The 13448-nt window shown below is 36.9% G+C and overlaps 1 protein-coding gene across 14 annotated transcripts in view; it reads right to left on the reverse strand.

Annotated features, from left to right (window-relative positions):
• ST6GALNAC2 (ST6 N-acetylgalactosaminide alpha-2,6-sialyltransferase 2) overlaps positions 1-13448 on the reverse strand; it is a 47476-nt gene that overhangs the window by 33347 nt on the left and 681 nt on the right. The window contains exons 1-4 of one of the 14 annotated variants that reach the window (XM_039327934.1): positions 8495-9759; positions 4005-4061; positions 2134-2218; positions 357-406 (exon numbers count right to left, since the gene is read on the reverse strand). The exons of 2 other annotated variants lie outside the window; for them this stretch is intronic. The gene's annotated coding sequence lies outside the window, so the exon portion shown is untranslated. Of the gene's footprint in view, positions 1-356; positions 2219-4004; positions 4062-8494; positions 9771-13390; positions 13415-13448 lie in introns of those variants that run through there. 11 more of the 14 variants (XM_039327944.1, XM_039327942.1, XM_039327935.1 and 8 more) reach the window with 11 other exon arrangements.

A 13448-nucleotide genomic window follows, 5' to 3' on the forward strand; every position in this document is an offset into this window, starting at 1 on the left:
AGTAAACAGGTAATGAGCCAAAAGTTAAAAAAATAAAAATAATCATCACTATGCTTGTGTTGTGATGATAAACAGGCTTCCATGACTTTCACAAGGATAAAATAAACCATTAGAGGCATGTCTAGGGCAAGATGACCTTGGCAATTGTCCACAATTGGCTGTGTCCCTAAGTAGTAACAGTACCTAACTGGTACAGAGTAGACACTTATAAAAATGCATTGTTCTATATGTATGATATAATAAATCTTTTCCTAGATGCTGGCACATTTTATAACATTGGTATTCATTTAATTTTATAATTTTGTCAGAGCTGAAAATTCAGTTATTCCTATCAAACTTTTCATTACGGTACTTACCAAGTATATTGAACTACAGCTATGACTACCAGATCTGGGCTGCAAAAATCCTGATCATAATTAGAAGAAAGCAAAGACATATAGGAAAATCATCTCCTTGTTGCCATTTAGCAGTCATCTGGATTTCTGCAGATCCTGGGAATTCAAAGACATGCTGGCCTATGCAGCTGAATGGCATTTGATTGCAGGACAATAGCCTTAATTAAGTTGTGCAATTCATTAGTATGAGACAGTGATGGTCCCAAAATCTTGTAGGACTTATAAAGGGGACTGAATAAATTCACTGGGGTCAGATCGATCTATGTCTGCCAAACTTGGAATCAATGAAATCTCCCAATTCAAGTTAAGGGTATATCTCTATCTCCTGCTTGAAAGCTCTTCACAGATAAATAAAATGCTGGAATAATATAGACCTTTATTTATATTACATTAATGCAATAGACCTATTTTTAATATAATTCACATAACCAATACAAAACTCTGGATAAATTGTTAGGATCAGAGGAGTGATTGTTAAGAGATATCTGATAAACAATGAAATAGTCTGAATTTCCAAAGCAATGGAAATCTAACAGAGCTTCTATGAATGACCACAACTATCTTCTTTGAAGCCTAACAGCCCTATTTCACTTCATTGTTGTAAATATGTATTTTGAACGTGTTAAAAATCAATTGGGACCATAATACACCACAAAGCAAAACACCAGCCTGCATGGTTACTTTAATTCCAAGAACATCTTGAAGTTCAACATAGGCCCTTAAACTTGATCATAAAATAATAATGGTGGCGGCTGCAGAAACAACTTCAGTCAGTTTCCTGTCTGGGAAATTGGGCATTTTTTTTTCAGATTAATTGCACCCACTCTGGCAGCCATCTTCAGAAACTAACTATAATATACCTTCAAAACTCCAACTATGTATTAGCACAAAAATACTCTCTAGATTTTAGGTAAGTAAGCTGTAGCTATTGGCCAGTAATATGTGCCCATAAAACCTGGGGCTATTGTAAGTTTGGAGTTCTACATCTGAGAGGCCAGATATTGCTTAGCCCTTCTGTTACTTGCTTGTTTGCTTATTTAAAATATTTATATAGTTGCTATCTTACAATCCACTCTGGTTGGCTCTCAATCAATATTAAAGGAAATTGTGGATTTCCTCTTATTTTCAAAATACCTTATTTTTGAGAATTAACTACTCCAAGCACATGTTTTCATGCCGAGTTATTCAAAGTTGATGAATGACACTCCAGCTTCTTGCTATGATTATTTCATGATAGAGAGAAAGCCAACCAAAGTAAACGATGGTTGATGTATATTTGCCTTGTTCCTGTTTCTTGTGAACGTAAGGAACCCCACTCATTGTCATGGAAAGTTTAACATAGTCTGCAGTAGTTATTACAAGGGGTACACTAAAGTAGTTATTTAAATAATATCAAATATTTAAATTATCAGTTTAATTTGATATCAAATATTTAAAGTTATTTAAATATTCGATATCAAATATTTTCCAGATAGTTTTAAGTATGGTCAATAAGTATGGCCAATGGTAGTTTGGAATCTAAAAAATTCCAGTCCCAAACACTAGATTGAATAAAAACACCATATGGCATTGTAGAAACAAATGTACTGTATACATAACCCTGGTTTGTCACCAATAACATCCAAGAAGGATTTCATATTTGGAGTTAATGTTAAATATTCTTGAAACACTGTAGTATTTTCATCTGCTTCAATGGCATGCAGCATTTTTATGCAAATGTATAAAGAATGGTAATTACAACTAGTTGAAATATACAAATTGGAGCACAGCCTCTGGATATTATGTGTTGCCAATGATTCTCAGAGTTGATCAAGTTCTTTTTCCTGGAGGAAAAAAAAAAGTGAAGAAAGTATCACTGCGTAAGGGAATGTCTGAGAAATTTATTTAGAGTAGCAAACAGAATTTAAAATAATTTGACTTGCTCAAGCATCTTCCATACCATTTCCATGCTTTTAGAGGGAACTTAAAACTAACAAGAACTAAAATATAAGATTTCAGCAGAATCTCCATTAAGAAAAAATGAACACTGATGTCTTATGCCTGTGGTGGCGAATGTATGGCACGGGTGCCAGAGGCGGCACTCAGAGCCTTCTCTGTGGGCACGTGCGCCGTCGCCCCAGTCCTAGGCCTTCAGCTGGGTTTTATAAAACCTTTTCGCTTTAGACTTCCGCCGCCGTGTGCAAAAAAAAAAAAGGTTCAATCAATTTCAACTTCTCGCAGGGGAAAAAAAAGATCTTGCAAAGTTGGAATTGATTGATTGAACTTTTTAGTCCCACCCAGTCTGCCGTTACCACTGCAGCGACTCCCACCTAATGGGCCACACCCAGCCAATGGGTCACACCACCCAGCACTCGATGATGCATAAGTGGGTTTTGGGTTGCAGTTTGGGCACTCAGTCTCTAAAAGGTTCGCCATCACTGTCTTATACTGTTAAAATTTGGCTTAGACATAATTCTTGACTGTCTATGTTGTTCTTAGTCTTCCCAAAAATATATGCTTTGAATTAATATTTCATGAGACACACATTCTACTTTAAGTTGCTGACTGATTTTAATGAGCACATTTGCAAAAATCACTCTATGAATGAACTGCTAAACTTTGATATAAACGCTTAGATCAATGTTTATTGTAAAGAGATCAGAGTCTGGGGCAAATGGAAGGTTGGTGTTCCTAACTAGGTTTGCTAGAATCGCACAGCAAGTACAGATCAGGGATAAAAAGATTGGTGATATATAGTATATCTGAAATCTATCAACACTTTCATATTTTTTTGTGATCAGAAGCAGGCTTAGCAGCTTTTAAAATGAGGATGGGGAAGAATGGTAATCTAATTAGTTAATTATAGCAGGGCAGAATTTTACAATATGGTACTCCCCAAGTAATCTGGATTTTCAGCCAGTATATGGAAGCTTTTCTTCTGCAGTGTGGCATAAAAAAGGAGAGTCATTTGTGTTGTAAATCACATCAGTTTAATAGGACAGTAAAATAAAACCCAAAACATTCAGGCAACAATTATTGAGGAATGAATAATTTCCAGCCCATGAAGACCAAAAAAAAAAAAAAAAAAAGGGGGGGGGCAACCTGTTTTCCAAAGCACCTGAGGGCAGGACAAGAAGCAATTGGAAACTAATCAAGCAACCTAGAACTAAGGAGAAATTTCCTGACAGTTAGAACAATTAATCAGTGGAACAAATTGCCTCCATAAGTTGTGAATGCTCCAACACCGAAAGTTTTAAAGAAGAGATTGGACAACCATTTGTCTGAAATGGTATAGGGTTTCCTGCCTAGCAGGGAGTTGGACTAGAAGACCTCCATGATATATGCTAGTATAAGTTACAGCACTATGAAAAACTTGTAACTCTCTAAGCACTACAGGGCTTTTATTATTTTGCTTTAAGAGTCTAAAGATTCTTGGATACCATGGCCAAAGGGGATTCTACAGTTCTTACACTCTTCATTTTGGCTATCAAAATTTCAGAGACACATGTAAGTTGACTCACAAGATAAGAAATACCAAAGCCACATCAAAGGCATTTAAAAGTTTTGAGGAGCATTCTAGTCTCCATCTCAAGACATCAGAAGCATATTTGTGGATGTTTTAATACTAACCTATTTTAGTTTGAATTCCCTCCCGGCATCTTATGTATCTCTGATCCAAAGATTGCCCTAAAGTATATAATTCAATTATTAAAAATGGTTGGGGGAAGCTCTTTTCACAAGAAGTCATGAGACCTAGAAACAAAAACAAACTACCTCATTCATACACTTAGTATATGTGTACACACACACACACACACACACACACACACACAGAGAGAGAGAGAGAGAGAGAGAGAGAGAGAGAGAGAGAGAGAGGTTTTTTTGCATCTTTAAAGTTCAGTCTAAATGACTGTCATTTTTCTTCAGAACTGATTGTATCACTACAAGCAGGTAGAAATTAATTTCTGGTGATGCCAGATGATAAAATGAAGGTCCTGAAATAAATTTGCAAACTAGATGATATGCTAGAGATACTGCCTATTATTCTCCACAAAAAATAGTAGCTGAGGAAAACCCGATTTAATATTTAAAGGGTCGGGAAATGTCCCTGAGAGCACTTTTCCAAATGTGACTCTAGTAATGAGACACAGACAGATCTCACTTTGTTACTTGAAGTACAACCCATTCCTGAACAGATGCAACATGGTGAGTTAGTTCAGATAATGTTACATGAAGTCTGTAAGTTAGTTGGATAGTTCCTGCCATGTATCTTCAGCAAAATCCTGCATTTCTCTTGCTTCCTACTAAGGACTTGTGGATATCCTCAGCACAGAAAAAAGTGTTCAGGGTAATGTGGATGCTGACAGATAACTGCTACTGTCCTCTCAAAGTGCTCAGCTAATACAGGTAATCATCGATTTACAACTGTATAAAGTCTGCCCATTAGGGTTATAAAGTCGTGATGGTCGTAAATCAAGTGACTGACCTGATTTAAAAAAAAAATTTTTTTTGCAATGATTATTAAGCAGACACTGTGGTTGTTAAGTAAATCAACTGTCTATGGAAGTAAATGCCACTTTTCAGCAAAAAAATGTTGTAAAGCAATCACATGCCCATGGGATGCTGCAAACAATCATAAATGCTGGCTGGTTGCCACGCACCCAAAATGTGGTCATATGACTGGGAAGTACATGGCCATCAGAACTTCTGAACCAGGTCAAAAGTACTCCTGGGGAGGTCTATTGTAATTTCAAACTGACACTAAGCAACCATTCTTAAGTTGAAGACTACCTGTTATCTCTGTGAAGCCAGGTTTAACCATTAATGGTTTTATGGATAAATGTCTATCATATTGACCTGTCCATGACAATAATCCATAGTTCATACATGGATATTTATATGTTCTCCTTGATAACTGGTCTCATCCATGTCATCATCGTCTTCTGCCATAGATCAGATGCCCAAAGTTTACACATTTATTTATTTATTTATCCAATTTAGTTACTGTTCATCTCCCTCAAAGAGTGAATGTACAATTAAAAATAAAGTCCTCTAAAAACTATATAAAAATACAATACATCAAAAAAAGAGCCAGATAAAGCATGAGACTAAAATAATTTAAAAGTTAGATCAGGAATAGGGTGAACAAGGCACCATTTCAGGGCTTTGGATTTAGTAGCTCAGTGAGCCCCATGTGAGTTGGCAGAGCCAGGCTTCAAAATCATCTGAAATGCCAGAGGCAATGGTAGAGAAAGCCCTCTTCCTGGGCCCTGCCAATCGAAACTCTTTAACCGATGAAATCTGTTTACTGATCATCACCTCAGAAACCGGTATTATTCATATTTCATCTAGGAGGGACTGGCTGTTTCATCTCGCAGTCTACAGTCCTTCTACAGCCAATGAACCCATCAATTCTAAATCCAAACCTTGAAAGTCTTTCATCTCCTTTCCCTCCTTCTCTCTCAATGACCACCATTCATAGCCCTAAATTTTCACTGGAAAAAGCATTATGTTTACAGTCCTGATTCTTGCTGTCACAAAAGTATTTGGAAACTAGTTGAAAATAAGGATTTATCGGCTTAATATTTAAAAATTGGACTTAAAGGGGAAAAGAAAGTTAAATATTATGAATATGTTTGATTTATTGATTAACTCAGACAATATATATAATGGTTTTGATTTATTAAAGGGGATATTGTGTTATTAAGTAGATGATTAAATATGATGGGAAATAGATAACTCTTAGGAAATAAAACAAGATTATATTCAAATAGATAAAATATGTATTTTGGATATTATAGTTTGTTATGAAGTGAGATAAGGGAAATTTTGGTTACCCAAAGTCTGAAAATTATAAATATTAAAGGTTAAATTGGAATATTGATAAGAAATTAAAATTTGAGTAAAATTAATAACAGGATATGGATTGTCTATGAAGATTGAAGGTAATTAAGATATGTATAAGCTAAATATCTATTGATAAATGTAATAATGTTCTTATTGAGCTGATATACAGTAATTAGGAATGTACTAACCTGAATATGAGACAGTAAATGTTAAGGGAAAAAGAGAAGAAATATTCGATGTTGTTACCTGAGATTTGCACTAAGATTCTGTTATTGAACTAATGTACCCCAATCACCACGTTGCTTTTTAAATATTCAAATGTAAAATTGGAAAATTAATAAAATATTATTTTTAAAAAGTATTATCTTTAATAGAAATATTACTTTTTTAAGTTTGTTGTCTTCCTCACTTCTCCAGAACTCTATCAGTCTTTATCGACAATTGAGCCAAAGGAAGCAAAACTGTATACCTCCTTCACCTTTTCCACTAAGCATAATTTGTGAATTCATTAAGCATTATACACACTTTCTTTTAAATAATGGTGGCAGGAGTGCTTCAAAGTGAAAGGTTGGCATCTAGCCACCTGTTATTTTATTCCCCAGATGGAAGTAGAAAGCCATTTTGGAATCAAAGATGGTAGGCATCTGGAGGCAAGGCTTTGTTCTGAAGCATTTTCTGACACGCAAAAAAGAAAGGAAAAGCTGGACAGGCAGATCTCATTATCGCTACCTAATAAGGAAAGGTTTTGAGAATGGCAGTGAGGCAAGCAGAAAGAGATGGGGATGGCTTGAGGGAATGGAAAAAGGAAGCTGGGAGACCAAGATAGGGCTGCAATAGCTCAGGGAGACTACAAAAGCACTAGATAAGGAATAGCATGCCTGGCAAAAGGCCATGTGCTTGTTTCTGGACATATGGAAGTTTTAGGAAAGTTTAAAAGTGAAAGAGAGCAAAAATCAAACAGTAAGATGGCTGGATCTAGTAAGCTGGATGAAAGAGAGACAAACAGTGGCATGTATTTAAAGCAGTGAGATGCATGCTTTGCCAATACCTTTAGCAATGCACTAGAGAGTTGGGAAAAATTGCTTATTAATTTCAATCATTTATCTTTCTGTAGGACAGTGGTTCTCAACCTTTTTAACGCTGCGACCCCCAACCGGTCGTAAGTCGAAGACTACTCAACTGGTGCAGCACCGTTTGCAGAATGGGACTTTTGGCGGGCTCAGCAGGGCAGAGACAGCCTGGACAATTCCTATTGGCTTTTGAAAGCCAATAGAATTAGACTCTATTCAAGAGAGTCTATTCTATTGGCTTTCAAAAGCCAATAGAATAAAAGGGAGTAGCACAGCTAAGGAAAAGGAGAAAAAAAATGGCAGACTGCGTTGTTTGGCGACCCCCGTGAAATGGTCGTTCGACCCCAAATGGGGTCCCGACCCACAGGTTGAGAACCACTGCTGTAGGAGTATTTTTCTACTTCAAATCCCCTCTTCCTGTGGCTGCTTTTGCTTTTGTAAGATTCTTTGTACTTTTACCTACAGAATTAGATCTTCCTCTCAATAATTCTTCCAATAATTCAACTGCAATACAGCAACAGCCAATCTAATCTAAGATTTTGTATTATACAATTGCCAAACAGATGCTTTTAAGAAGCTCACAAATAGGGACTGCCACTGAAGAGTTTGTTCTAGAAGTAGTAGATCATTTTTCCTTGATTTGTCCAGATATTTTTAAAACTATCTGACTGGTCACAACCCCACATCGGATAGCAGTGATTTCTACATTTTAAGTATGCATTGTACAATGAAAAACACTTTTTTTGGAACTAAGATGAAAAACAGGTCTTTTGTCAGCAAAGTGAAGAATTACTAATAAGTCACTTCTTAGCAGACCTCAGGCAATTCTGCAATTCTGAGCCAAATTTACTTCATCCATCATGAATTGTTTATGGTAAAAAAAAAAAAAAAAAAAAGTCAGAAGGCTTTAATAGGAAAGCTCTGAAAGACCTAGCAAAATCTGTATGGTTTCTTCAGTTTAAAAGTTCAGACTAAAAAAAAAAAAGACAGAAACAATTCATTTTCTTTGTTTTTCTCCCTATTCTTAACTTCACTATAAACTCTTAAACTTCAATATAACATAACACAACAGAAGTCAAATATATTCTTTTACTGTGACCTATCCAGCAATAGATTTTTTTTTACTATGACACTGAGAGGTGGTAAGAGTAATTTATTTTTATTACTTTAATTATTAATTCAAATGACATGGTTGCCACTCACCAAACAACTCTAAGAAGTTATAAGAAAGGCTTAAAAGATGGAGTCCTTGGTGCTCTCTGAGCTTGTTGTTTCCTTGCAGACATTTGAAATACTCAACTAAGCAACATCATCAGTACTAGTAAGTACGGGATTTGCTCCCTATTTATATACGGTGGCTTTCCCTGTCAGCATCTGCTTATCTATTAACCTGCTTATTTAAAATAAGTCCCATTAGGTGACACTGTTAAATTGATGGACCTGGAACACACCAACCCTGCCAGATCTTGTAGGATGGGCAGAGATAATTGGAGACAGATGGACCTGGTAAATATATCCAGGCCCTGTGCCATGTAGGATTGGGAATAAGGTGAGGCAGGTTCAAGTCCATACATAACTAGGGAAAGTCAGTGGTGAGTTTGAACCAGTCACTATCATTCAGCCTGACTTATTTTTCAAATTGTTTTAGTGGAATTAAGATTGTAATCCAAAAATAATAATTACTATGATCAAATGAGAAGACTACTAAATTAAACAGGGCTTGAACATGAATATTTAGCAGCATTTCAGCCCTATAACAGAACCCGCCTGAGCCAACTTGCATTTCATATGTAATACTCTCATTTTAGATATTGGATCAGTCTTGCTCTTAGCTTCAACTCTTTCATTTTCCTGGAGAAAATAAACAAGCATTAGTCCCACAGCAGATCCTAACAGAGATCTGCAAAATACCGCTTTCTCTCATTGTCCCACATTTAAAAAGCATGCTTTAAGCTTAATAAAAGCAAGGTTGCTCACAAATACTAGCGTATCAGACTTCACCACTCTTCTGAGACATGTGACGAGGATTCTCTGTAACTTTTCGATAAAGAGATTATGCAATACACTACAGACTTGAAATCCCATATCTGCTCAACAGTTTGTTTACTACTAAAAGTTAAGAACAAGTTTTTAAAAAATGGAATGGTAGAAGAGTGAACCAAAACTTCCAATATATTATGAGCTTACAGTATATGATCTTTTAAAATATAAAATTCATTTTACATTGAAAAAAGAATCATGAATTCCTTTTGGTTCTGTCAAACTATGATGACCAGGATAAAGGAACAATTTCTTCATTCCCTTCAGTTTCACAGAGAGCTTAAAGTGCTGATCCATTCAGACAGGATTGTAAACTATTTTTTTTTTGATATTGCAGATTCTATGTACAAACATTATCAAAATATTACTGGAATAAGGTTTCCCAGTATGACTTCTTGGGTTTTGATGTAACTGAACAGTCAGTAAATCTCCAAAATCCTTTTGAAGTCCTGAAACAGTGCACTTCATTTTACATTCTTATTAAAATCAGTAATCCATACCCATTAGCATATACAAGAATATAAAAAGTTACATTTATGATAACCAGGATCATATTATTTGATGACATCTTGATTGCTATCCCAGAAAATTTGACAATTACAGATGCTATCATTAGAATCAGAACACAGAAATTATGTGTGCCAAAGACCTATCTGGGATGTTGTTGCAAGATAGCTAAAATAAATGGGTTCTTTACAACAGAAGTCCCCAACCTTTTGGGCACCAGAGACTGGTTCCATGGAGAGTTTTTTCTGCGGACCAGAGGGGGCGTGGTTTTGTGTGCTGCCCGCATCCCATGGATGGGGCTTTGCTTGTTTGTGCGGACTGTTGCTGGCATGCTGCGGCCCAGTACTGGTCCATGGACCGGGGATTGGGGACCCCTGCCTTACAACACTACATGATTTCAGTTTCTCCTGAATCACAAGGACAAGTCCATTCAAGTAAGGGGACAACTGTGCTCTTCAAGTCAAAAGACTCTATGATGGAAATTTATCAAGGAGAGATGCAACCTAGAACTAAGGAGAAATTTCCTGAGAGAACAATTAACCTCTGGGACAGCTTGTCTCCAGAAGTTGTAGGTGCTCCATCATTGGAGATTTTTAAAAAGAAATTGGACAGCTATTTGTCTGGAATACAGAATCTCCTGCTTGAATAGGGGGTCGGACTAGAAGATCTCCAAGGGCCCTTGCAATTCTGTTATTCTATGACAAGTATCTGGGCCAATGGGAGACTATACATGATAAGCATGACAAAGTCTGAAAGTTCTATTGCTCTCAAAGATAGGTGCTTCCCAGCCTATCTTTAGGCCTGCATTACACTAACTGATTTTCTCTCATACAGCTCATGCACTTTTCGTTCAGAATCCACTCAAGAGATACTGTTTTGAAATTTTATCTAGGATCAGACGGTTTTGTGCTGTTGTGGTTTTTGTAGTTATTCCCCTCCATTAGATAGGTTGAAACCAAGGTTATAACCAATTGCACAACTGGAGTACAGCCAGGATGGATCTGAGACAGGTCATGCTGTAGGCATATTTTGTAAGAATGGGAATATTCTTCCCTCTCTGAATGTATTTTCAAGAGTCAGCAAACAGGTGCAGAAAGCTTTTCTGACATCTAGGAAATAAAAGGCTCAACAAAGGTTCACTTGTGGTTTTATTCATTTGTGTATATAGTGTCTGTCTGTCTATCAGAGCAAGCAAGAACTTTTCATTTTTAAAAATAACACTTTTCGGAATTATATCCTGCTTTGAAATGTGGTAAGAATCAGAGTAGACACTGCTCCCAAATGCTGCCTTGGCAGGAAATAAGGAAATATTAGTTCATACATCTTCATGTGGATATAACATTTTAATCATTTCTTAATTTCATAAAAATGTATTGTGTGTGTGATATGGAGAGTAGGTAAAGAAATGGTCACGGTCATTTACAAACAAAACCAGTATCTTGTCCACAAGGAACCTCCACAGACCATTTTTTCTTAGGGATCTCCAAATACTGTATGCTGGATCATCTATTTCACTCATTTTAAAATTCCAAAAATTCAAACTCTAGGTAGGCACATATAACAGAATACACAATACAATAATTTAAGAGGAAAGAGGTCCTTCCCAAATATTTTCCTTCATTACCCAAAACCGCTTATCAGAAAGCCCTTTTTACCCAATGTAGGTAAAACACTTTAAGGCCATTTAAATATCCCTGTTGTGATTGGTTAATGGGGTTGTGCGTCATTACCCAAAAGAACATACCACTTTTATCCAATTTTGGATAATTTACCCAAGTTTGGGAAGCACTGATCTAAATGTTTAAACGCTCCTTGGTAATAAAATAGAACGCACCAGAACGGAGTTCTGGCACCTTTTTTCGACGGATTTTCCAGAGTTGCGTTCTTTTCCTATTGTTTCCCTTCCTATCCTCGTTTATTTTTGGAAATGCCCCGCTGGTGGTACGGTGCGAGTGGGGTCCCCTCCAGCGCTGTCTGCCTCCTCTAGGAGGAGCCATGAGGCACCAGAGCACCACAGCCAGAGCATGGCTTGATTGGCTGGGTCGGACCATGTGGTGTGGAAGCCGAGGGTGGCGGTGGGAGACACATAAACATAGAGGCCATCTTTCACGAGAGGGTGAGTGAGCCTTTTGCTTTCCCTTACAGAAGGTGGGATGTGAGGTTAAAAAGAGACGAAGCTGGCGTGGAAGCTTGCCCGACAGCAAAACTTTGCTGTTTCAGTTCCTTGGGTAGTTCAAAGGCTGGGATGTCTACGAAAATCTCTTTATATTCAAACTGCAGAAGGGAAGAATAAGAATAAAGCCAACGTCTTGTAATTTTGAGGTGTAATTATTAATAATATATATTAATTATGTATTGGTCAGATGTAGAAGTAGACCTACAGTACAAGCTTTAATCAGATCTATTTATTAAACTGGGTTTAAATTAGAGGTAAATTAAAAGTAATCTGTTCACTGACAAAGTTTCAACTTTAATTTGTTTCAAGTCACTATCCATATTAAACTCCAAATGTAAATTTTTCCACCTTGACAACTTCTTAAAAATAATTCAATCTTTTACAAGCAACCAAATTTTGTTTTATTGGGCCAATTTCATTCCACATGGAAAGCTGACATTTCCACTCATTAAACTAAATGGGTATGCCAGTGGTAAATGTCCCAAAAGATTAATAAAATGCCTTCTTGTAATTTAAAGCCACACAGTGCATGGTAACATTAATAGTATTAACTTACCTTGAACAAAATTCTTGTCTTTTAGATACACTAAAAACTGAAGAGTTTTTTTTCAACTACAAAGGTAAAACCTTGTAGGGTAGGCAAGGCAAGTTGTATGACCTGTGTAAGTTCCGGCACTTTTTTTTTTTTTTTTTTACAAAAAAAGCACTGTCTAAAGTAATCAATAATAATAATATACACTATGTGACTTCTTCTTGACCATATTCTTTGAAACATCATGAACCACATCCCATTACATTTCTGCATCTTTTCCCCAACACTGAAGTGAAGGAGTGTGTTAAGTCCATTTGCAACTACCTACATAGATTCTTGATTACAAGCAAACCAATTATGGAATGTACTACTTTGCTCAGGGCTAGACCACAAATATGAGATCATACAATTCTAACACTTACCACAACTTTCCTTTACCTGCTGCTCCCAAATATGTTGGGATTACAGTTGTCCGCCACTATGGGCTATTAGCCATGGTGGCTGGGCATTCTGGGAGCAGTAGTCCAGACATATCTGCAGGACGGGAGGTTAGGGGAAGGCCGAATACCATTACAATACATTCAAAATCCTTCAGCTTAAAAGGAAAACACAAAATAGGTCCTCTGAATTATGGGTCTGACTACTTTGTTAACATCTTCCTTTGGAAAACTGGAAGCTGGTTTAGCACGTAAGGAGTAGTCCCATACCGCCTTCCCGGCTGCCTTGAGCGCTTTGTTCTCCATAGGGTGCAAAGTGCTACTTCAATGGCACGCTTGTGCATTTGTGGGTTTTCAAAAAAACAACAACCGAATTACACCTTGTTCCCCACCGTCACTCATCTTACCCAACAGACAGGGTGGCTGTCCTGGCTTCCGAGCAAGTCTCCTATTCCAGCCACCAAC

Source organism: Crotalus tigris, unplaced genomic scaffold (genome assembly GCF_016545835.1).
Source record: "Crotalus tigris isolate CLP2741 ecotype Arizona unplaced genomic scaffold, ASM1654583v1 scf7180000024370.6872682, whole genome shotgun sequence".
Classification (NCBI taxonomy): domain Eukaryota; kingdom Metazoa; phylum Chordata; class Lepidosauria; order Squamata; family Viperidae; genus Crotalus; species Crotalus tigris.